Source organism: Aotus nancymaae, unplaced genomic scaffold (genome assembly GCF_030222135.1).
Source record: "Aotus nancymaae isolate 86718 unplaced genomic scaffold, 86718_ANA_hifiasm-v0.15.2.pri h1tg000015l_0, whole genome shotgun sequence".
NCBI classification, from domain to species: domain Eukaryota; kingdom Metazoa; phylum Chordata; class Mammalia; order Primates; family Aotidae; genus Aotus; species Aotus nancymaae.
This window is the reverse complement of record NW_026988426.1, coordinates 13,445,539-13,471,248: the sequence shown is the minus strand read 5'-3', so window position 1 is coordinate 13,471,248 and position 25,710 is coordinate 13,445,539.

Genomic DNA, 25,710 nt, shown 5'->3' with positions numbered 1-25,710 from the left:
ACTAATAGGAAAATCTCTGTCAAAACTTCAATGATATAGACTAAGTGAGGGAGCCCTATGGGACAGAAAGCAGAGGTGACCATCACGGGAAGCAAGGACTCGATGATGTCACATGAACCTTTGAGGAGTGCATGTCCTACAGATGCAGGGATACAAAAAAAGTGATTCATTTCCTATTATCCATAGGGCAGAACTCCAAAGGACCACATTTAATGAAAGAATACACTCCACAGACAAAAAAAAAAAAAGGCATTTATGGATATAAAGCACTAGAATAGGAATACAACAATTGTAATCCAATTTGAGGAAACTGAATTAGCTTTAAAGTTTAAAACACCATTGGATTAAATTTCCAACTGAATTATTTGTTATTTAAGTAGCCTTGGGAAATTGTTATTTAAGTAACCTCTATGGGTGTCTGTTTCTGTATGTTATAAATGGAGATAATATTGTCTGCATGGTAGAGTGGGAAAAGTAATGCATGCACGTACATAAAGTTCACAACACAGTGACAGAGTTCGTCCTTACAAAGTCTATGTATGGGCTTGAGGTGGAAGAAGGAGGCAATCAAAAATAATTAAGAGAAGAATCCAGAAGAGTATCTGTCATTCCCTAATCTATGCGGACTCTTCAGGGTTGTTTTTATTCCTGTAATCTCTTCTCTTGGAAGTGTATGATACCAGAATACAGGCAGTTTAAAGTGTTTTAATATAACAAGTAAAACCAAAAGTAAAATTTGAGATATAGAATGAGAGTAAGAAGAATCACTCAGTAATAGTGGGAATAACCACTGGTTTTCCTAAGAGGCTGAGCTAACTAAGGGAAGTAAGCCTAGAAACCTGTGTCTGAGGAAAAACATAAAACATTTTCAGACAAGAAAACATTAGGAGCTAGAGGAGCTTCTTGGGAGACATATAAGCATCCCAAAATACTCGGTGGATACTAGTACAGATGGGTACTAGGTGGGTACTAAGACAGCTATAGAGATCCTAAGTGTGAGAAAAGATAAGGCAAGTTTATTTTGATTTAAATTTGTTAATTGAAATTCTTTAATAAAGAAGAGCTATCCTTTTTTCCCCATGTATTAATTTATTTAAGATACATATATAGATGATACAGATATAGATGCTCTGCACAAACTCATGGATAATTCTCTATTTAGAGTTATAATCCGATACTATCATTACTTATTTTGTTGCCCAGAGTATCCCAGCTTTGGTCATTAGGAACTCCTTCAGGTTTGCTTTTGTATCCATTCAGGTTGACCACATAATTTTTTAAGCACTTTCCTACTTTCTGGAACCATTTTCAACATGTTTCTAGTTCATCTTATATTTTTGTCAGACACAGCCATGGAAGCACTCATTTCTCAAAAAATCCCTGATGCCTTTTATAGAGGGATAGCTAGAAACCAAGTATTCTAGGATTTAGACACCAAGAGTGGAATGCTAGGTGAGTTCATTGTTCTCTGGGCATCATTGCATCAAGCCCACTCAGCAGCTAGAGCTACAAATTGCATGTATGATTTGAACATACATGTAGATGCACATCTTTATAAATCAGAAATTTATAAGAAGATTTTCTTTTGTGGACATGAATTGCTGAATTGATCTACATTTACAAAAAATCAGGGTCACATTTGCTGGTAATAAAAACCATTGACTAAAAATATAAAGGTAACATTCTAATAGTCTACAGGCAGATACACCCAAACATCAGCTCCTTAGGAACTTAAATTTATAAATATTGTTTATACAGTTTGATGTGAAACAAATATAAATAACCCTAGCAAATTGTGTAAGCCATTAGGGGTTGCTTTCAAAACTCTATTTTGGCCTGTAGTTAAGGTTCTCTTGTGACACACAATAACTTTTTGGGAAGGGGTCATCTTTCACAGAAAGGTACTGTGAGAATTTCTGGTAGCATGGAATGATTTGAGTTTTCATCATTATAGGTCATTATCTGAATTTTCCTTCTGCTACCACTCCTCCTCTGAACCCTGACCACCATCTGTTCTATCTCAAGTTTTAGTGAGGCTTGATTATTGTGATACAACTTTAAAAATCCATGAATTACGAAGAGGAACTGAAATGATTTGGGTCTATAATCCAGAATGCTCACTATGTAATAACCTACCTTGGGCTAGCATAACTGACTCCATTTTAGCTGCAAACTCCAACCTGGCTTCGCCCTCCTTACCACAGCCCCTTTGGGTGCATAACTGGGTCATGCTGCACTTAGAGGCACTGAAGTGTACTGTTCTTAACACTTGTAACCATTGTAACCGCATCCTGCTTGGCATACCTCCCCCCTGCTATTGTAAGAAAAAACTTTCCCTTTGATTGTTGTGTAAAAGGAGCCTGATCAACCCCCTTCTTGGACCACCTGTGCCCACAGTCCCTTCCTCTAACCTACTTTTCTGCTTCTGTAAAATTCTGCTACAGCTAGGTACTCCCTCCCCTACCTAAATCAAGGTATAAAAGACAATCAGGCCCCTTCCTCAGGCTGAGAGAATTTTGAGTGTTAGCCGTCTCTCAATTGCTGGCTAATCAGTAAAGGACTCTTAATTTGGAACTCAGAGCGTGGTGCGTTCCTTCTAACTCGCTGGGTTACAACAACTAAAAATAAAGCAAGTCCATCTTGGGTGCTAATCCACTATGTTGACTTTTGATCAACCCCTGTTCTGGAAATGCCTCTAGGATTTCTACTTTATACACCGTTACCATAAGTCCTTCCCTTAGGTCAAAACAACCTTGATCATATATCCTGACTTTAGGCAAATTTACATAGCACTCTTGCCTCCCTCTGAGGGGTTGAATTCAATTGTCCTACATATTGATTCCCTATGTTGTGTAAGTCAGTCTTGGGTCTTAGGGGTAATGGCACCAGGATCCAACAACTTGTCTCACAGCTACCAAAGATAGTGGCTCCTGTTCCACAGTCCCTACTTCTTTGATCTCCCAGTTCTCTTATCCCTTGAAGGTAGATTTGCATAGGCCTGCTCATCATGGAATATATCATTTAAGCAAATCCTTATGTATAATCGAATAAACAGCAGTTCAGAATGACTTTGGAAATTTTTCCTCTGTCTTTAAGGTTCTCATGCATAGATGAATGAAATAAGAATGTGAGTTATTGATACAAGTAATGGTTCAGGGAACATTTACATTTATCAATTACTACAATGTTGTTAACTAAGCCTCAAAGGACTTCATAATTGTGTTATCCATTAAACTAGCATTTAACAGTAAAAAAATGATGAGCACTTTGTTTTCTAATAATATTCCTGTAGGTTATTATGCAATACTAAATTTATATTAGAAGATTTTTCAAATAATTGGTGGTTAAAGTTGGATAATAGAGATACCAAAATTGTAGTATAAAATACCAAGTTTGAAATTGAAATTATTATCATTAGAGCTGTTTATTAAAATATAGAATTTGGAGAATTCTCTGGCTTAAGGGTTATATTTTCATTAATGAGGCTGAGAACCAAGGAGGAGCAAATATTTTTGAAGATATCAAAATTGATCAGGACTAAATGAGAGTGCATTGTTATCTAATATAAGGTCCTGTGCTCTGAAACAGTGCCAGATAGTATTGTATATGGGCCAGCTATAGTTGTGCTGGTAAATTTCACTAATTGCAGAACAAAAAGCTACCAGCAATTGGTAAAGGAAAACAATAATGTCTCTACTAAACTAATCTGATAAGGAATTTGAGAAATAAGAAATGAAATCCAAATTAAATGGCCCCTAGAGTGCCTTAACTTTGCATTCAATTATACTAAGAAAAAACTATTTTTAGTTTTTCAACAAAAGAATGTTCAGGTTTCCAAGGTAAGTAATATACCCAGTGTATTTATTTCCATCTCCATGGACTTTTCCGTAGAACACCCTCCTAATTCGTCACCTTCCCTCCAGCTTTGCATTCACAATATTTTGAATAACACAGAGTATTTTTTTCCAAAGACCAAATAAAATTACTCCCCTGTCCTGATGAAAATCCCTCAAAGCCACCCTCTGTCCTCCTCTTCCCATTCCCTTGATAATGTGTAAACATCTTAGTATGGCATACAGCACTGTTCATGGTATGGTACCACCCCAGGACAAATGCATGTTACCATAAAACTATTTGCTCTGAACATCTTAAAGTTACCTGAATGGGTTACTTTCTCTCTTTCCCCTAAAACTTCAGTCATGCTCACTCCTTAACATGGATCATCTGTCTTCAACATTTTCATCATTGGTTAACTTCTGTTAATCTTTCCATTCTAAGTTTGAGTGCTCTAGAAAGCTTTCTGTTACCAACTAGCCTGTCTCCCAGTGGTGCCTCCAGTTGGTCTAGTAGGTATGTCCTATGTAATAAAATTACATAAATCACAAATTTCTCACATCTTTAATTATCACAGTGTCAGATTCTTTTGAGCAGGAAAAAATTTTTGTTTATTATTGCATCTCAAGAATTCAATAGTCTGGCAAATGACTGGCCATAGTTAAAATGTTATTTTTTAATACTCCAGTATCCACATACTGTCCTGGCTTTTGCTGAAACCTCTAGTACATAAGTCTTGGTAATAATCATGATAGAAGCCATTTGCAACTAGAAATGCTCATTTTCTGATATCTGGAAGTTAGAGGATAAGCATGAGATCTAGGATTGACCAAATGAACATTCCTATTCAGGACTATAAATCTACATGGGAGAAAACAAAGCATATAAGACAAAGATTATTCACAGTGGTATCTGTGCTCTCAGGAGCTTATGGAAACTATGATTGTCAATCAGAGTTATAAGAAGACCATGAACAAGCTTGGGCACCTACCTGACTGACTGTGTTCTGTGATGTCTTCTTGCCTTGTTGTCTGTGTTCAGGACTTTGATTCAATGACTTCAAGGTCTTCTACAAATAAATTTATTTTCTGCTTAGGTTAGTCAGTAATGGTTTCTGTTGTTCACTACCAAGACTTTGATGAAAAGAAAGAAACTCAAAATTCTAATGACTCAATAGTCAGATGGATGGACTGATACACAAATGATTCAATCAATGAATGAGTAAAAGCAACAAAGCAACAAAGAAAAAATAGGCTCAATTTCCACTGTTTTTGCCAATGTTTCTCTTCCTCTTCCCATTACTTGACTTCCCAATCTTTTCTGTAACAGCAAGTAATTTTTAAAACAAATAAACATTATAGTTTTCTAGAAACCCTTAGGGTTCCTATATAATGTATAAAAATAATTTAGAAAACATTATAGTTTCCTAGAAACCCTTGGGGTTCCTATATAATGTATAAAAATAATATTTAGTCAACTATATTGACTTAATAACATTCAACTAGCCTGTGAACTAGTTGAAGTAGACGCTCTACATCCTCTCCTTTAAGTACATTTATTTTTTGAAATTAATGAAGAAATCAGAAGAATCAAAAAAATAACTAGCATCTTTCATTCATAAAACCTAGCTGAGCCTAGTACAATATTAAACTCACCTTTCAATAAATAAATCTACTCAGGTCTTTCATGCCCACATGTCCATTGCTCAGTCAGCCCTCACTGTTGCTATTTCTTCATTCTAGGAGGCCCAGGGAGTTCTGCCACAGCCTTTATCACTCTGTGACCTGTAGATACTGAAAAGATGCAGCGGCAGGATGCCAGGACACCCAGAAAGCTGGAATATGGACTTAGTTGGCTTTGAAGATGTGGCTGTGACCTTCACCCAACACGAGTGGGCTTTGCTGAATCCTTCCCAGAAGAATATCTACAGAGATGTAATGCAGGAACCCATCATGAACCTGGAATATCAACACTGAAGATCAGTAAAGAATTCTTGGAAAAATATAAAGCACATTATATCTCACTCTAGAGGCAAATCATATGACTACTAGTAATGTGGAAAAGATATCATGTAATGATAATAAACATTGGAAAGCCTTCATTTATGATATCTTTAACTTTCACAGTTCATTTCAAATACTTTAGGGAAGTCAGATGAGGGAAAAATCCTAAAAATGTAAACAACATGGTAAAGCCTTTAGTTTTTCCAGTTCTTTTTTCATACATGAAAGAACTCACCATGGAGAGAAACCGTATGAATGTAAGAAAAGTATGGGAAAGCATTAGGTTTTTTCCGATACTCTTAAATGACATTGAAGAATTTACTCTGGAGAAAATCCCAGTGAATGTAAGAAATGTGGTAAAGCCTTCAGATATTCCAGTTCTCTTTAAGACAGTGAAAGAACTCATAGTGGAGTGAGACTGTATAAACATGAGGAATGTGTTAAATCCTTTGTCACTCCAGTAGCCTTCTTTACTATGAAAAAAACACACTAGAGAGAAACCTGATGAATATAAGAAAGTTAGTAAAACCTTCCGTTGTTCCAGTAACCTTCATTACCATAAAAGAACTCATACTGGAGAGAAACCATGTGAATGTAAGAAATGTGGGAAGTATTTCATTGTCTTGGTTACCTGCAAGAACATATAAAGACACACTGGTGAAAAACTCTATGCATGTAAGAAATGTGGTAAAGCATTCACTTTTTTCAGTTTCCTTTGAGCATATGAAAAAGCTGATAGTAGAGAAGAGCCCTATGATTGTAAAAAACTGTGGAAAAGACTTTAGTTGTTCCACTTTCTGTCAAATACATGAAAGATCACATATCGAAGAGAAATCCTATGAATGTAAGGAATGTGGAAAGCATTTAATTTTCACAGTTTCCTTCAAAGACATGAAAAGAATAGAACTGGAGAAAAATCCTGTGAATGTAAAAAATGTGGAAAAGCCATCTGTTTTTTCAATTCTTTCTGAAATGTTGAAGGGACTCACATTGAATGTACAAAATGTGATAGGGTCTTTAGTTATTCCAGTTACATTTGATGACATAAAATAACTTATACTGCAGAAGAAAAATTAATACATGGGATGTGGAAATGCCTTTATTTCTCTCACATTCATTGAAAGGCTCATGAAAACGCACAATGGAGACAGACCTTACAAATACAAGAATGCAAGCAAGATTAAAATCCTAGTAGTTTGGGAAATACAGGAAAGTTCTGAATTTTAAAAATTACTTTAAAAGTCATTTGAAAACCCTTGCTGGAAAATAATCCTATAAACATAAGTAATGGAGAAAGCCTGATTCAAATTAATTATTCAACAATGCATTGAAAATTTCACATGAATTTTTTTTATACTTTACATTATTGGCTACATGTGCAGAATGTGCAGGTTTGTTACATAGGCAAACATGTGCCACGGTGGTTTGCTGCACCCATCAACCCCTCATCTACATTAGGTATTTCTCCTAATGCTACCCCTCCCCTTTCCTCCTACTCCCTGACAGGCCCTGGTGTGTGAAGTTCCCCTCCCTGTGCCCATATGTTCTCATGGATCAACTCCCATTTAGTGAGTGAGAACATGTGGCATTTGGTTTTCTGTTCCTGTTTTAGTTTGCTGAGAATGATGGTTTCCAGTTCATCCGTGTCCCTGCAAAGGACATAAAGTTATTCTTTTTTATAGCTTCATAGTATTCCATGGTATACATGTGCCACATTTTCTTTATCTAGTCTATCATTGATGGGTATTTGGGTTGGTTTCAAATATTTGCAATTGTGAATAATGCTGCAATAACCCTATGTGTGCATGTGTCTTTATAGCAGAATGATTTATTTTCCATTGGGTATATACACAGTAATAGGATTCCTAAGTCAAATGGTATTTCTGGTTCTAGATCCTTGCAGAATCATCACACTGTCTTCCACAATGGTTGAACTAATTTATACACCCAACAGTGTAAAAACAATCCTATTTCTCCACATCCTCTCCAGCATCTGCTGTTTCCTGACTTTTTAATGATCACCATTTTAACTAGCAAGAGATGGCATCTCATTGTGGTTTTGACTTGCATCTCTCTAATGATCAGTGATGACAATCTTTTTCTCATATGTTTGTTGGCCATGTAAATGTATTCTTTTGAAAAGTGTCTGTTCATATTCCTCACCCACTTTTTGATGGGGTTGTTTTTCTCTTGTAAATTTGTTTAAGTTCCCTCTAGATTCTGGATATTAGCCCTTTGTCTGATAGATAGATTGCAAAAATTATCTCCCATTCTAAAGGTTGCCTGTTCACTCTGATGATAGTTTCTTTTGCTGTGCAGAAGCTCTTTAGTGTAATTAGATCCCATTTGTCAATTTTGGCTTTTGTTGCAATTGCTTTTTGTGTTTTAGTCATTAAGGCTTTGCCGATGCCTATGTCCTGAATGATATTGCCTAGGATTTCTTCTAGTTTTTTTTTTAATGGTTTTAGATCTTACATTTAAATGTTTAACCCATCTTGAGTTAATTTTTATATTAGGTGTAAGGAAGAGGTCCAGTTCCAGTTTTCTACATATGGCTAGCCAGTTTTCCCAATACCTTATTAAATAGAGAATCCTTTCCCCATTGCTTGTTTTTGTCAGGTTTGTCAAAAATCAGATGGTTGTAGATATGTGGTGTTATTTCTGAGGTCTCTGTTCTGTTCCATTGCTCTATATATCTGTTTTTGTATCAGTATCATGCTATTCTCATTACTGTGCCTTGTAGTATAGTTTGAAGTCAGGTAGTGTGACTGGCAAATGGAATAGAGTCAAGACCCATCAGTGTGCTGTATTCAGGAGATGCATCTCACATGTAAAGACACACATAGGCTCAAAATAAAGGGATAGAGGAAGAGTTACCAAGCAAATGGAAAGAAAAACAAAAGCAGGGGTTGCAATCCCAGTCTCTGATAAAACAGACTTTAAACCAACAAAGATCAATAAAGACAAAGAAGGGTGCTATATAATGGTACAGGGATCAGTCCAGCAAGAAGAGCTAACTATCCTAAATATATGTGCAGCCAAAACAGGAGCACCGAGATTCATAAAGCATGTTCTTAGATACCTACAAAGAGACTTAGACTCCCACACAATAATAGTGGGAGACTTTAACACCCCACTGTCAATGTTAGACAGATCAACAAGACAGAAAACTAACAAGGATATTCAGGACTTGAACTCAGCTCTGGATCAAGTGGACCTAATAGACATCTACAGAACTCTCCACACCAAATCAAGAGAATATATATTCTTCTCAGCACCACAGCATACTTATTCTAAAATTGACCACACAATTGGAAGTAAAACACTCCTCAGCAAATGCAAAAAGAATGGAAATCAGAAGAGAGAAGAATCAAATAGATACAATAAAAAATGATAAAGGGGGTTCACCACTGATCCCACAGAAATACAAAGTACTGTCAGAGAATATTATAAACACCTCTATGAAAATAAACTAGAAATATAGAAGAAATGGATAAATTCCTGGATATATACACCCTCCCAAGACAAAACCAGGAAGAAGTTGAATCCCTGAATAGACCAATAACAAGTTCTGATATTGAGGCAGTAATTAATAACCTACTAACCAAAAAGACCTAGGCCAAGACAGATTCACAGCCAAATTCTACCATAGGTACAAAGAGGAGGTGGTACCATTCCTTCTAAAACTTTTACAAACAGTAGAAAAAAAGGGACTCCTCCCTAACTAATTTTGTGAGGCCAGCATCATCGTGACACCAAAACCTGGCAGAGTGACAACAAAAAAGAAAATTTCAGGCCAATTTCCATGATGAACAATGATGCAAAAATCCTCAATAAAGTACTGGCAGATAAAATCCAGCGGCACATTAAAAAGTTTATCCACCATGACCAAGTTGGCTTCATCCCTGGGATTCAAGGTTGGTTCAATATACACAAATCAATAAACGTAACCCGTCATATAAACAGAACCAATGATAAAAACCACATGATTATCTCAGTAGATGCAGAAAAGGACTTCAATAAAATTCAATATGGCTTCATGCTAAAAACACTCAATAAAGTAGGTACTGATGGAACATATCTCAAACTAATAAGAGCTATTTATAACAAACTGACAGCCAATATCACACTGACTGGGCAAAATTTGGAAGCATTCCCTTGAAAACTGGCCCAAGACAAGGATGCCCTCTCTCACCGCTCCTATTCAACATAGTATTAGAAGTTCTTGCCAGGGCAATCAGGCAAAAGAAAGAAATAAAGCGTACTCAAATAGAAAAAAAGGAAGTCAAATTATCTCTGTTTGCAGATGACATGATTGCATATTTAGAAAACCCCATCATCTCAGCCCAAAAACTTCTTCAGCTGATAAGCAACTTCACTAGTCTCAGGATACAAAATCAAAGCGCAAAAAAACATAAGCATTCCCATACACCAATAATAGACAAACAGAGAACCAAATCATGATTGGACTCCCATTCACAATTGCTACACAGAGAATAAAATTCCTAGGAATACAACTAACAAGGGATGTGAAGAACTTCTTCAAGAAGAACTACAAACCACTCCTCAAGGAAATAAGAGAGGACACAAAAGGAATAATATTCCATTCTCATGGATAGGAAAAACAATATCATGAAAATGGCCATACTGCCCAAAGTAATTTATAGATTCAACGCTATTCCCATCAAGCTACCTTGACTTTCCTCACAGAATTAGAAAACACTACTTTAAATTTCATATGGAACCAAAAAAGAGCCTGTAAAGCTAAGACAATCCTAAGCAAAAAGAGCAAAGCTGGACACATCACACGAATATGCTAAAAATATATATATATTGTTTTCATCAGTGGTTCGTTCTTAAAGAGAGCTTTTGGACTATGTATTTCCACTTCTTTGGCAAGGAAACACTGAAATGAGAATTCTTCAGGTACTCTTTTACCAATAGTACATGAGTTTAACAGTGTTTTTTAAGCTAGTTAACAAAAATTATCTTTATTGATTTTAAAGTCTGTTAGATGTTTGAATAAATTGAAATATTCTTCCAATATGTAGTTAAATTTAATTTTTATATTGTTCTTTAATTGTTCTGTGATTAATGGGCTATTGAAAAATTCATCTTTTTAACTGGGATTTTTTAATGGCCTTATATGGAAGGATTTAGATATGCTCACCCATTATGTATATATTCTACCTTTTATTCATATGACAGAAACTGCTATTTTTGGCATAAAAAAGAATATTATGCTTTTTCTTTGCCAATAAATAGTTGGTGTCAATTTGTTAAAAAATAAATAAAATAAAATACATTCATGACTCTAAACAGCAATTAGATATCTTCCTATGAATACCTCTCAAGGACCTCAAACTGAACATGTCCTTTAAAATTAATTTATTTCTTTATTTCTAAACATGGGTTATAAATTGCACCTGTACTCTGGGTTCCAGATGAAAACATGAGACCATACACAGTCTTCCATCACTTTTTATCTTAAATTTCCTCAAAATTAGTAAGAAATGCAGAAAGCTAAATCTGTATTACTACTGGAATTTTACAAAATAACTTCCATACAAATGCTGAATATTTTGAGGCAATTTTATACGCTATAATAGAAGGAAGAAATAGAGACTGGAATTTCCATTATGTAAAGAAATGCTAAAATTGGGAGCAACTGAAGGAGTTCCCAGTGGTTGCAGCCTCAGATCTCATATTCAGAGATGCAAGTAAACTCAAACAAACAAACAACACAAAGCAGCATTGATCCTAATGGAACAGGGTTTAAATGTGGTAAGCAAATTCTTTAACACTCCTCCCACTGATATATGGGACTCTATGAGATATCTTTAATTACAGCAGGCTTGTAACAGCTTTGACCAATACAGTACTTTAAAAGTGACTCAATGTGTCTCATACGGTTTTTAAAATGACTCAAAGACCATACATTTTACTTTCTTCAATGGGACATTCACTACTAGAACCCTGAGACTTCATGTAAGGACCCTTCTACCCTAAGAATGCCATGCTTAGGAAGCTATGTCTGGTCAACACTTGCAGTTGAGTTGTGCCTTCAACCACCCCTGTAAAGACACAAGACTTGTGACTGAAGCCAATGATCCCATCCAGCACCTTTGCCAGGAAAAGACTGAAGCCAATGATCCCACCCAGCACCTTTGCCAGGAAAATGTCATGAAGTCATCTCCCTCAAAGCCATCTCGAACAGAAGAAACACACAGCCAAACTGTCTGAATGCTTCACCCAGGAAATTGAGAGATATGTTAGAATGACTGATATTTTAGGCCACTACATTTGGGATAGTTTGTTATATAACAATAGATAACGGGAACAGAATTTGAAAACAGAAGTGGTAAAACCAAAGGTATAACATGTGCATAGATAATGGGAACAAGCAATGGATGAAAGCATAACAGTCTTCAATCTGACTATGGATATCTAAGGGCTGAATGTAACATAAGGAATATATGAAACTGAAAAAAAATAGATCCTTGTTACGTATTGCAAGAAAGTTTGGCAACACTGTCACCTAAAACAACAGGGAAAATAGGAAATATACCTAATAAGTTAAATAATCTAGCTAAAGAGGTTTTGTGGGAAGTGTTGGAGATGCCAACTGATCTCTTCTAGATACCTATAATAAAATGAAAAGGGAGTGTAATGAGCCAAAAAAAGGAAACTGTTCAATGTTTGAGTAAAATCTGGAGGAAATGTTAAAGGCCCGGACTATCTTTCCAAGAAAGACAATATTTTCAAAAAGATAACCTTCAGAACACTGCAATGAAACACAGACTCAAGGAATCCAAGTTCTGCCTATATAATATTTTCATAAGTGGCACATAGATTTAAGTCAGTGCCTCAAACACATTTTAATTTATATGGAAAGCTTTCTAAGAATGTTAAGAGTGTACCTTAGATTCTCTTAGCTAGACAGTAGTGCCTCTAAGACAACTAAAGGTGCTTCCCAGAGCAGGCTCATAGAGAAGGGAGCCAAGATACAGATTTATCTTAGCACGTGTGTATACATTTGCCTAATGGAGTTGATTTATAAATTGATACATGAGAGATCTCAAAACTTTTCAAAGAAAGTATATCAACTTTGACTAAAATGGATAGGGACAATAAACAATGTACAGACTTCGGGAACCCCAAATTTCTATGGGCATAGAGCAGGCTGATAATGTTACTTAGTTGCAAAATTGGCTATGTTTTAGGAAAAGAAAGGATTGCTCAAAGGGCAGAGCCAAAAATTTCAGAGAATTATTGACAGAGAGCAGGACCAAGTTTTGTTCATGAAAGACAATACGCACAGAGCTAAATTTAAGAATTGCTTTATGACTGACACATGCCTCCCATTTACCCCCTTTATGTATAGAAGGGTCTAGTGTGTACTATCACAGTGTCATACATGTGTGTGCCTTGGGGGAGCAAGGCATTGTTTCTGAAGTTCACAATTCTTCAAAACACATAGAACTGTGCCCAAGGAAATGAACTCAAAGAGCTTTACTTACCCTTGGACATGATTTCATATGAGATTCTAAACCTCCTGCCTGAGCCTGATGCTATAATAGGATGAAGCTTCTAGGAGCTGAGTATTACAAGAGGGTGAATATATTTCGCATGTCAGAGAAATGTAAATATAAGTGTCCCAAAGGCAGACTGCAGTAGTTTTAAACATAGATTCAAAATCTTTACTACTTCTCTCATTAAGAGGTGGAGCCTATGTACTCTCCCCTGGAACTGAGTTAGGCTAGTGAATACTTAAACCAATAAAATATACCAGACATGATGCTAAGTGACTTTTGAGAGTAGCTCATGAAATTCCATGCAGTTTCTGCTTTGTTCAATGCTGAGGGACCACTTGTAAGTACTCCAGCTAAGCCCAGCCATCTAGCTATTCTCACCAAGATAAGTCAGTGAAGCCATCTTGGATATCCATAAATAGAGAATAATATTTGAGTATATGGGAAAAACTTAAATATTAAAAACAAGAGGAATAACTTCTGTGGCTCTATTGAATAACCTTGCTTTGGATAAAGTTTTCTCCTGAGAACAACTAGAAATTTGCATAAATTTATTACCCAGAGTTCAACATTCAGTGCCAATTAACCAATTACTTCCATTGGCAAATGCCAATAAATCTGACTGAGAGACTAAGAAACTAAGAAGCTGAACAGAAATTTTTATGGTCAACACCTACATCCATCCATATAGAAAAATTTGATAATGCATAAAACCAAAATGTAAAATTTTGAAACATAAAGTTTCTGGAAAAAAAATAGAATACTTCTTTGATATTGGGATAGGACTGAAATAACACAAAAGCACAAATAATACAAAAAAAAGATGAATTTGACTGCAACAAAGTTAAAAATTTCTGTCCATAAGAAGAGACAAAGTAAGAAAATGAATAAATAATTCAGAAAGTGGAAAAAAAATTTGCAGCACATATATGACAAAGAACTTGTATTTGGAATAAAGAACTACTACAAAATGCCAAGAAAATTGCACACAAATTCCCAGTTTAAAAATTGGATACAGGCCAGGCACAGTGGCTCATCACACCTAAAATGCCAGCACTTTGGGAGGCCAAGGCAGGTGGATTACCTGGGGTCAGGAGTCCAAGACCAGCCTGACCAACAGGGTGAAAACCTGTTTCTACTAAAAATATAAAAATTAGCCAGGTATGGTGGCACATGCCTGTAATCTCAGCTACTTGGGTTGGTGAGGCAGTAGAATTGCTTGAACCTGGGAGGCGGAGGTTGCAGTGAGCCGACATCGTTATCATTGCACTCCAGCCTGGGAAAAAAGAGCAAAACTTCATCTCAATACATACATACATACATACATACATACATACATACATTGGATACAAGACTCAAACAGACACTTGACAACAGAAAGTATTAAATTAGCTAAGAAAAATAGGAATTATACTCAACATCATTAGTCACGAAGACTAAGCAAATTAAAAGCACAACAGATATGACTTCAAACACTATATAGCTTAAAAAAAAAAATTTGGTGAGGAAACTGGCATTCTTCTTCTTTGCTGCTGAGAATGTAAATGATGCAACCCATTCTGGTGGACTGTTGACAGTTTTTGATACATTAAACATAAGTCTACCTTATAACCCAGCACTTCAGCTCTTATGTATTTACTCAAGAGAAATGAAAACATATGGCTACAAAAGATTTACACAAGAATGTTTACAAGAATGTTTAAGTTGATTCACAATTGCCAAACACTAAAACAACCCAAATGTCCATGAACAAGATAATGAATAAGCAAATTGTGGTTTAGCCTCAATGGAATGCTACTGAGCAATAAAAAATAAATTAATTCTGTATGGATATTCTTTGTTTCATAAACTTCACTTGTAGAAATTACACAAGAAATGAATTAAATATAAGACAGTAATTGCAGCATGCTTATAATAGTAAAACATTGAATCAAAGTTTCTCAAATTAGGAAACAGATTAAGTTAACTGTGGCTTATGCATAAAGTGGAAAAACATTAGGACCATAGAATTTATTTTTATGAAAAACTCATCACATTAATTGAACAAAATAGCTTGCAGTATAATATGTACAACACAATACGTTATAGACAATAAGTACATGCCTACATGCTCTCATAATTACAATAGTGTGTATGTACTGGTATAAGTGTGTACCATGGACTGGGTAGCTTAAACAAAAATTTATTTCTCCCAGTTCTGGAGGCTGAGAAATTCAAGATCAAGGTGCTAGCAGATTCAGTGTTTAGCAAGTGCACTCTTACTGGCTTGCTGAAAGCAATCTTCTCATTGTATCCTCACATGGAGAGGTGGGGGGGAAAGAAATATCTCTCCTGTCTCTTCTTATAAGGGCACTAATTCCATCATGAGGGTGCCACCCTCATGAACTAATTACCTTACAAATGCCCCACCTCCAAATAAGATCACATTGGGAATTAAAGTTTCAACTTATGAATTTTGAGAGCATACAAACATTCAGTCTACAGCAGCGTGTGTGTCCCCAGCATGTGCATTAAGTGTGTGTGCACTTATGGAGAGACTATGTGGTAGGAATGTGGACAAGTTGTGTTGAAATAATGTTTGGAAGCTTCTTCCTTCAGTGACATTGCTGAATCTTATTTTGTTTTGTTGTTGTTGTTTGTTTGTTTGTTTTTAAGACAGAGTCTCACTCTGTCACTCAAGCTAGACTGTAGTGGTGTGATCTCGGCTCACTACAACCTCCACCTCCCAAGCTCAAGAGATTCTCCTGCCTTAGCCTCCTGAGTAGCTGGGACACACACCACCACACTTGGCTAATTTTTTAAAAATATTTTTAGTGAAAACAGGGTTTTGCCATGTTAGTCAGGCTGGTCATGAACTCCTGACCTCAAATGATCCTCCCACCTCGGCCACCCAAGGTGCTGAAATTACAGGTGTGAGCCACCACGCCCAGCCTTATTTTGTTTTTAACAGATGTTAATTGCCAATATCATAAAAACAGATCATAAGCCAAAACAAATTCAGTGTTCAAGTCAAATAAAAATGTGCTTAATTATATACATCTTATATTAACTTACTAAAATAAATCACAAATATTCATTAGATTTTTAAAATAATTGATGCACAATTATCATTTGTTCTAAATCTGAGGTGAAGCCAGCCCCTATTACTTTCTGTTGAGAAATACCCAGAGTGAGGGAAAAGCTATGGACTTTGTTCTTATTGGCTTGTGATACTATGTAGCTAAATGATGACTCTACAACACCATGCCCCAGACTCTTCTGGCTCTAGCAGATAGAAGGTGTTTCCACTGACTAAAGTCTCCTTAGAATAATTTTTAGCACCCTTTCTCCTTGTATTACACTTGCCAAATATTTTCTGTAAATATCCAGATAGTATTTTGACTTTATGGGCTATCGGACTCTATCACAGCTAAAAATAATACTGTTGTGAAAGTAACCACAAACACTATGTAAATAAATGGCATGGCTGTGCTCTAAAGAAATTTTTTTTTTTTTTTTTTTTTTTTTTTTTACAAAAATAGGCAAGGGGCTAGATTCAGCATGCAGGCCAAAGTTTGGCGACCCCTGCACAACATAAGATAAATAATCATAACAATGATATAAACATAATGAAATCAGGAATAAATAGAATAGAAAGGGCATGGACAAGGATTAATACATTACATAGATTCTATACTTTGAATATTCATCATATAAATGTGATATATTAATATTTTTGTCTTTTTTTTAACTTTTATACATGTACAGGTTTGTTATACAGGTAAACTTATGTCATGAGGGTTTGTTGTACAGATTATTTCATCACTCAGGCATTTAAGCCTAGAACCCATTAGTAGTTTTTTTCTGATCCTCTCCCTCTTCCCATGCTCCACCTTCCAACAGGCCTCAGTGTGTGTTCCTCCCCTCTATGTATTCGTGTTCTCATCATTTAGCTCCCACTTGTAAGTGAGAACATTCAGCATTTGGTTTTCTTTTCCTGCATTAGTTTTCTAACCTTATATTAATATAAACCTCCTAGCGGAGAGTACTAAAATAGTTAAGTAAAAGAGAAATCTTGTAGTGAAGAATTACACTTGAATTACTTTCTTAAATATAGATATAGGTCTTTGGGAAGAGAATTTGCTCATATAATTCGCTAATGGCAATTATTGGAGAATTAAACTGATGGATTGGGTGACCATATAATTTATCATTCAAATTGAGAAAATTGGGGAAGCAAAAGCAAAGCTAAATATTTTTAAAAATACACTTTTTGAAAGATGTATATTTGTTGACTAACAAGTTTGTCTCATTATATTTTTAGACCTGTAAAATAGTTAATTCAAAAACTACTTAGAGAAAATGAATACAATTTCTTCTAAAAATAAAAACATAAAAAACAGACACATGTTTTATTTAGGCACATTTGTTAGTATTAATAACCTGAAAATTTAAAAATAGCATAAAAACAGTAATTGTTTATGCTTCATGTATCTCTCATATCATGCCATGAGTCTTTTTCTGCAGTGTACTTTTTCAGTATAATCTTATATAATAAGATTACAATAGTAAAATCTTATTATATTAAAATATAATATTTATATAATAAATATATAATTTATTAGAAGTAATAAATATTCTTTTAATTTTTTCAAATTTGCATTTTACAGTGAATATCATATGAAATTGTGAAAAATTTTAACTGACTCTTCTCTGTAGATTTTAATGCTTTTAAATAAGAAATCACACTCCAAGTTCCAAGGTAAGTAGAATAAACTCTGTGAAATGGAGAATATCCTCATTTCTAATGTTTTCATGTCAAGCTTTGTAAATACTTAAGCCCAATGTACTTATAACTACTGACTAGCTTTTTGCCTCCATTCCAAGTACCCTTCTTTATCACCATTTGTACAAAATAGAAAATTTCAAATGTCTTCTCTAATTTTTACAAAACTTTCACCAAATATAAATGTTGAAAACTCACAAAACTATTCAAACTCAATTTTTTCAGTACTGGATGTAAATTTATTCAACTGAAAATAGGAGCTCCATCAAAAAAAAATTCCCACAATTTGAGATTTGTTTTGTTTTGTCTTGTTTTTTGAGACAGCATTTTATTCTGCCACCCAGGCTGAGTGCAGTAGCCCCATCACTGCTTACTGCAACTTTGACATGGGCTCAAGTGATCCTCCTGCCGCAACCTCCTTAGTAGCTGGGACCACAGGCATGTACCACTACATGAGCTAATTTTTTCTTTCTGTATTTTTTGTAGAGGCGGGGGTTTCACTATACTGCCAAGGCTGATCTCAAACTCCTGGATTCAAACGATCTTCCTACCTCAGCCTCCCAAAGTGCTGGAATTGCAGGTGTGAAACATCATGATTTGTCTAATTTGAGATATTTTAAAGTGCAGTTATATAACTTTGAATTTAAATATTATAAACCATTTGAGAAATAATATTTAATTTGTTCCAATCTTACCCTGCTTTTGTGGGGATGCACTACAACAGTTTCCTTTTCATAAGTTTTGTTTTGAACACTTGCAATTTGCTAAAAGCATTAAAAGCTAATGTGTTTTGGTACTCCATTCATTCATAAATGCATTGATTAAATGTGTCCTACTGATTTTGAATAAAATGTAACAAAAATTTTAGATGACTCATTTTCAAAAATAACTCAATATCATGGTAGGGAATTTAGATTTGTTTCCAAAGTCTTCAGAGCCTACAACATTTCTAATATCTGATTGATGGTGGACAGCAAAAATGAAAAGCGTATCTGTCAGCTAAAACTATTTTTGCTCTTATTGAAAGAAGTTTCCCATATAAACATTTTATATTCAATTACTGTAAACTATGTATATATTTAAAAGTGTAGAAATTTTGACTACTATTGCTTCTATTACCATTAATAGAATAGAAACAATAATATATGATATGCTCACCACAATGAATACCAAGCTCATTGCTCCAAGTTCACTTAATTTAGTAACTATATTGTTTCCCTATGATGCTGCATTCCACCATTCATGGTAATCCAGCAAAACCAAATAAAACCCAAATTTGTAGAAATGCAGCAAAACCAAATTATTTTATTCTTAATCTTGAACGTTTTATCCAAATTTTATAAGCATCCACCATAATATCAGATATTTCACATTTGACAGAATGAACATCAAAAGCATTTACTTTGAGTTTGTAAACTGGATAGAAAAAAAGATGGACCTATTATTGGAATTAACTAGTTTTCTGTTTAAAGGATCCAAACATATTAATATAAACCTGGCATCACTTAATAATTGGTGATATTCTGTGAATGCAGCAAATATATTCACAGTTACTGCTTCAGTTTTCATACATGCACAGGAAAATCTGGAACTAAAAAGTGAATTAAAGCCATCATAAATGGTCATTTTATCCAAATGATAAATGATATTTCACAAAGTGATATGTAAAAATATCAGTTGCAGCTGCAAATTAAATCACAGTCATCAGGCACATTCTTAATATTACCATTAACTTATAAGTAGTTGCTGATCCTTCCTCAGCATGTTTGTCTTTTGTTTCTGTGTGATCACTGATATCACTGTGGTCACCATGGCACACAGTAATTGCAAACAAATATTTTGTGTAAGCTACATGTTCTCCATCAACGCTTTAGAAAAGCAGAAGTAAAGTACTAAATTATTATAAGCATGCACTTATAGTTTTTTAGTTCATTACATTCAAATTTAAATATATTGCAATTCTCATGGAAAAATAAATAGCCAAACAATAAAATACATACCTGTATATTTTTCCATATAATAAATATCAACATCACTATATCAATAACGTTCAGAACACTTTCAATATTCTCATCTTCCCTTTCCTACATGTATTTCACATACATTTAACCAATAATTCTACATGTTAACCACTGACTTTTCCAGCTGGTGATCTGCCCAATTCACGTGTCTTACAGGCCATAGCCTGACCACAGCACAACTGTCTGGCACATCAATTAAGGGGAAAAGTAAATACTTCTCCTGGCAACACGAAGATATGAGTCAGCAATTCCTAGCTATTCTTGAGAGGTGTTTGTTACTAGATAAATAAAAAGAATAAAAGCATAAAAACGGGTCATAACTGAATATCATTTCTTATTTTGCTTTGTTTCTAAGATTTAATCATGTGACAAAATGAAACCCTGATCTCTCTGCCTAACAGAAACTACAAGGTCAAAGTGAGTGCCCACAAAAGCTTAATAGGTACACTTGCCCAACAGTTGAAAACTGGAAGAAATAATACCATTTACAATAGCATCAAAACATGAAATACTTAGGAATAAGTCAGAATATGTGTGAGAACTATACACTGAAATCTACAAAGTATTGCTGACAAATATTAAAGAACACCTAAGTAAATACATTAAAAAGCCATGTTCATGGATTAGAAAATTCATTATTGGTAAGATGTCAATACCTTCAAAGTGGGCCTATAGAGTCACTGCAATCTCAATCAGAATGTCAGCAGATTCTTTGTAGAAATTGAGGAGCTGATTCTAAAATTAATATGGAAAGGCAAAGGAATTTTTGAAATCTAAAACAATTTTTAAAGTAAAGAACAAAGCTGAAGAACTTAAAAGAATAGGTTTCAAGACATTCTAGCAAACAATAGTAATCAAAACAGTGTCTTACTGGAGACTAAACTGAGGAACAGAATAGAGAAAAACACACACATATGCAAATGATTTCCAACAAAATTGTCAAGAAAATTCTATAGAAAATGTATAGTCTTTATTTTTCAGTTTTATTGAGGTATAATTGAGAAATATTTTATATATTCAAAATATGCTATGTGCTGTTTTGGCATACATACGGACATTGTGAAATGATTACCACAATCAAGCTAGCTAACATATCCATCATCTCACATAGTTACCTTGTGTGTGTGTGTGCTAGGAATACTGAAGATTTCACTCAGTTATCAAGGAAACATAGTCTTTAAACAGAAGTTCCAGTCTTATTTCACACTGTATATAAAAATTAATCCAAAGTGGAAGAATCATAGACTTAAACACAAGAGTTAGAACTATAAAACTTCCAGAAGAAAATTTAGGAGAAAATTTTGGTGACTATGGGTTAGGCAAATATTTTTTAGCTTTCACACAAAAAGCATGGACTTTAAAATTAAAAACAGGTAAATTAGACATTATCAAAATTGAAAATTTCTGTTCTGTAAAAGAAAAGATGAAAGACATAGAAACAGAATGAAGAAAATATTTGTAAAGCATATATCTGATAAAAAAGGCTTTATCCAGAATATAAAAAGAACTCTTACAATTCAATAATAAAAGAAACAACCAAATTTTACAAATGGGCAAAGAATTTGGACAGCCAAAGAATATATATAGATGGAAAATGACTCAAAATCATTAGTTGTTAGGTAAATACAAAATAAAACTACAATGAGATATCACTACATACCAGCAGAATATCTAAAAACGGGAACAACATAAAGAATAAATATTCACCATACCAACTGCTAGTGAGGAGGTTGAAGAAACGACATTCTCATCCATTGCTGTTGTGAATGCAAAATGGTGCAACTACTTAAGAAAACAGTTTGACCCAGCATATAAGCTAGCAATTCCAATCTCAGGTATTTACCCGAGAGAAGTGAAAATATATAACCACAAAAAGATGTGAACATAATTGGTTAGAGCTACTCTTTTCTATAGTTGCTGAAAACTGGAAACAATCCATATGTCCTTCAGCTGGTGGATCAACAAACATATTGTGGTAGAAACATATAGTGAAGTACTATTAAGCAATGAATAGGAATGAATTATTGGTATATACAACACAAAGGTTTGATCTCAAAAGCATTAAGCTAAGTGAAAGGAGTCAGAAACAAAAAAGTATGTAATGTATGAATTCATTCATCTGACATTCTAAAAAAGACAAAGCTATTGGGTAAGAAAACAGACCAGTGATTCCAGTGATTGCCAGGGATTGGGGGTAAGAATAAAAGATTGACTACAAAAGGGCAAAATAACATTCTGTTGAGATTTAAATATTATATCTTGATTGTTGTAATAATTATTCAACTGTATAATGGCAAAGCCATGGAACGGAACAGTTTCATAGGGTAAATTTTATTGTATGTAAATTTTACCTCAATAAGCCTGACTTTTAAAACAAGAAGAAGGAAACCTTGACTGAACTATCTTCCTTGGAATGTTCCCTGCCTCCATTCTTTTCAGCCTGGTATATCATTCCTTTCTCCTTTTTTTCACCAAACTTGATGGGCCTCTATCCTTGAACTTGGCACACTTGGTTAAACTCACTGATGTTCCTGTCTGTTCTCCCATGAGATTGGGCTCCTTTGAGGGTTATTTTCCCTCACCAAAGCTATGTCCTCATGCTTCAAGTCACATCCAACATAAAAATATAAACAATAACTGTGGGGAGAGGGGAAAAATAAGGAATGAAATGAAGGGGAAAATACTCTTTTTCTACTATTTTCTATACCAACCATTCCTTGAAAGGAAAAAAAGGTTTCTTCTATTATCCTTAAGATACTAAAGCTAATCTTAATTATAAAAATATCCTGAATATATGATTTTTAAATGAACCCAGGATTTTGATTTTATTTAGGTATGGTAAAGCCAAGAGATAAGGAGATGATCGCCATGGAAAAGATGATTTATTACTAACTGTTCCCAAGAGGATAAAGCATGAACCGGAAGAGGCACCAGCATCAGTCAGAAGGCAAAGTAGGGAGGAAACTGCAGGTAAAAGCCTGTATTGTGGATTTTGGGAAAAGAAGTGGGCAAGGCAGGGGAAGCAGCTGAGCAGGTCACCAAATAGTGTGAATAATTTTTTCAAGCCCTGGGATACAGGAGTGGTCACTAGTTGTCTGGTACTTGGTTCTGGGGTGATTTAGCACAGAAGAATAGTGTCCCCAATTGCAGGAGGCTGATAAATGGAGCCAAGGAACACAGAATTTGTTGGTTCGCCCACTAAAATTGTGCTTACCAGCAAGTGTTTGCAGTCTCTAGGGAATAGCTACCCCTGGGAGAGGGAGTTTCTCCCCCAGCCAGTGAGGCCCTCATATCCCAGAGCATTAAAACAGAAAATAAGAAAATATAGTTAATGCAATTTATATAGTATCTTTGTTCTTTACATTATAGTTTATTCAATCACCTCAGAATAAAATCAGGTGTGCCCTGCTCATTATATGGGTATTAGCACTATTTTTAGTCTCTAAAATAGGTCTAACATATTGCTAAATATCATGTAAAAAATAGCTTAGATGATGTGTTAAGACATATTCCTCTATATTCTGCAATAAGCACTATATAAACACTGAGAGAGACATTTAATTTGTGTATGGAAAGATGGATTACACAGTCAACTTTTTTTAACTTTTATTTCCTGCTGTGAATCAACAGAAGCTATAGTTTAGTACCTCCCAGGATAAGTAATAGAAAATCCCACAGACACAAACTGCTGAGTTATCTTCACCCTTATTCTTTTATTTAACATTATGTTCATGTTATTTAATAAAAGATACAGAGGCTGGGAAAACACAACAGTGAGGCTGTGCATGTAAAGATACAGAAGAAATCAATTACAATATATTAGAAAGCATTAAATTTTCTTACATACATTTTATTTAAAGTATTCGGAAAAGGCCACATTATATTAGAATCCAAAATATTCTATCTTAAAGTAAACTTCACTATAATAGAAGAAAACAATTATCACTAATCTAATATCAGCAGGTTTTCATTTCTGATTTCTCTACTTCGTGTCTGCTTTTAGCCTTATTCAGGGTTAAGCTGGGAATAACAATAATTAAGTTTAAGACCACCAAATGCTTTTATGACAGGGTTCTTAACTGCTGCATAAATATACAAAATAAAATATTTATTTAGGAAATTATGTTTTGTATCTCAAATGGCCTTTTTCAATTGCCTTCTCATTTCCAAGAATCTAAATAGAAATATTGGCTCACTTTAAAAGAGTTTTTAAACATAACCTATAGTGACAATAGCAATTTTAAACAGCTAATATCTGATGTCTTACTATATGCTTACTCAATGTTTGACATACAATGTCTCATTTATTTTTCCAAACACCGCATGAGGGATGTATGCATGCCATTCTTATTTGCAGATGTAGAAACTCAAGGACAGAAAGATTAAGAGACTCAGCTTGTAAGTGGCAACCCTGGGATTTAAATGAAGGGCTCTCTAACTCCCAAACCTATATTTTCACTCTATTATGTTGTATCTCATGTATAAGCTACTTGGTTGGAGTAATTTCCCCTAGAAACCATGTTATAGACAATATTTATGGTCCTACAAGTAACCACAAAATATATTGCATTTGTATCAAAGTACCAACACTATTATACAAAATCTGACTATAATGTGTACGGTTGTCACTTTGAGACCATACGTGCCAAAGCTTTTCTACTTGGCATAGCAGGAACCAGTTTTCTATTTATGTAGCTGGATAACAGAATCTCTTTCCTTTTCCCTTATGCCCTATTAAACCTGAATACAGCTGATTATGTGGGGCTTTGTGATATAATAAGAGAGCAAAATAAGAACTATTTCACCACGGAGGAGACAGAGGTGGGTGGTTCCAGAAAGGCTGAAATAACTATAATGGATATGGTGGAAGATGAAAACCTGTTCCCTGTCTTTTTTTTTGAGAGAATACATTCCCGTTATACATTATGTTTCAAAGCTCTTCCTACATATTTTAAGATATTATCTCTAATCATCACAGCATCTTTGTAAGGTAGGTATGAATGTTCTTATTTTATAGCTTAAGGTTAGTTGAAACTACAAGTGGTTCACACAGTCAGGGAAGTGGCAGAACCAGGTCCTAAAATTCTGGTGTATCTAGCTCCAAAGGCTCCAGGATTGCGTGATTATTGGTGAGCAAAAGGTCTCCGAGAAGGCCAGTAAGCTGAAGGTCAAGGTTGTTCCATAGTCATATTTTATTTGGCATACCAAGTGTTTTAGGAAATTTTAAATTTACATGCCTGTGCTTACCAATTTTTTTATAATTCTCCAACACACTATATTTTACACTCAGCTTCCAACAGAGGTACATCAATTGCATGGCTCTTGAAAGAAATTAAGAAGTCTCGTGAAAGATTATTATGATGATAGCAGGATATTATACAGAAGCACTTCACTATATTCTGTACACATGTCCCATTTAATGCTAATAACCATTCAATCTGTTAGATATGGTTATTCCCATTTCCCAGATAAGGAAATTGGTTAATTTGCATAAGCCCAACACAATTCCCTAGTAGCAGAACTGAGATTTAATTCCAAATCGGAATTATCTAAAT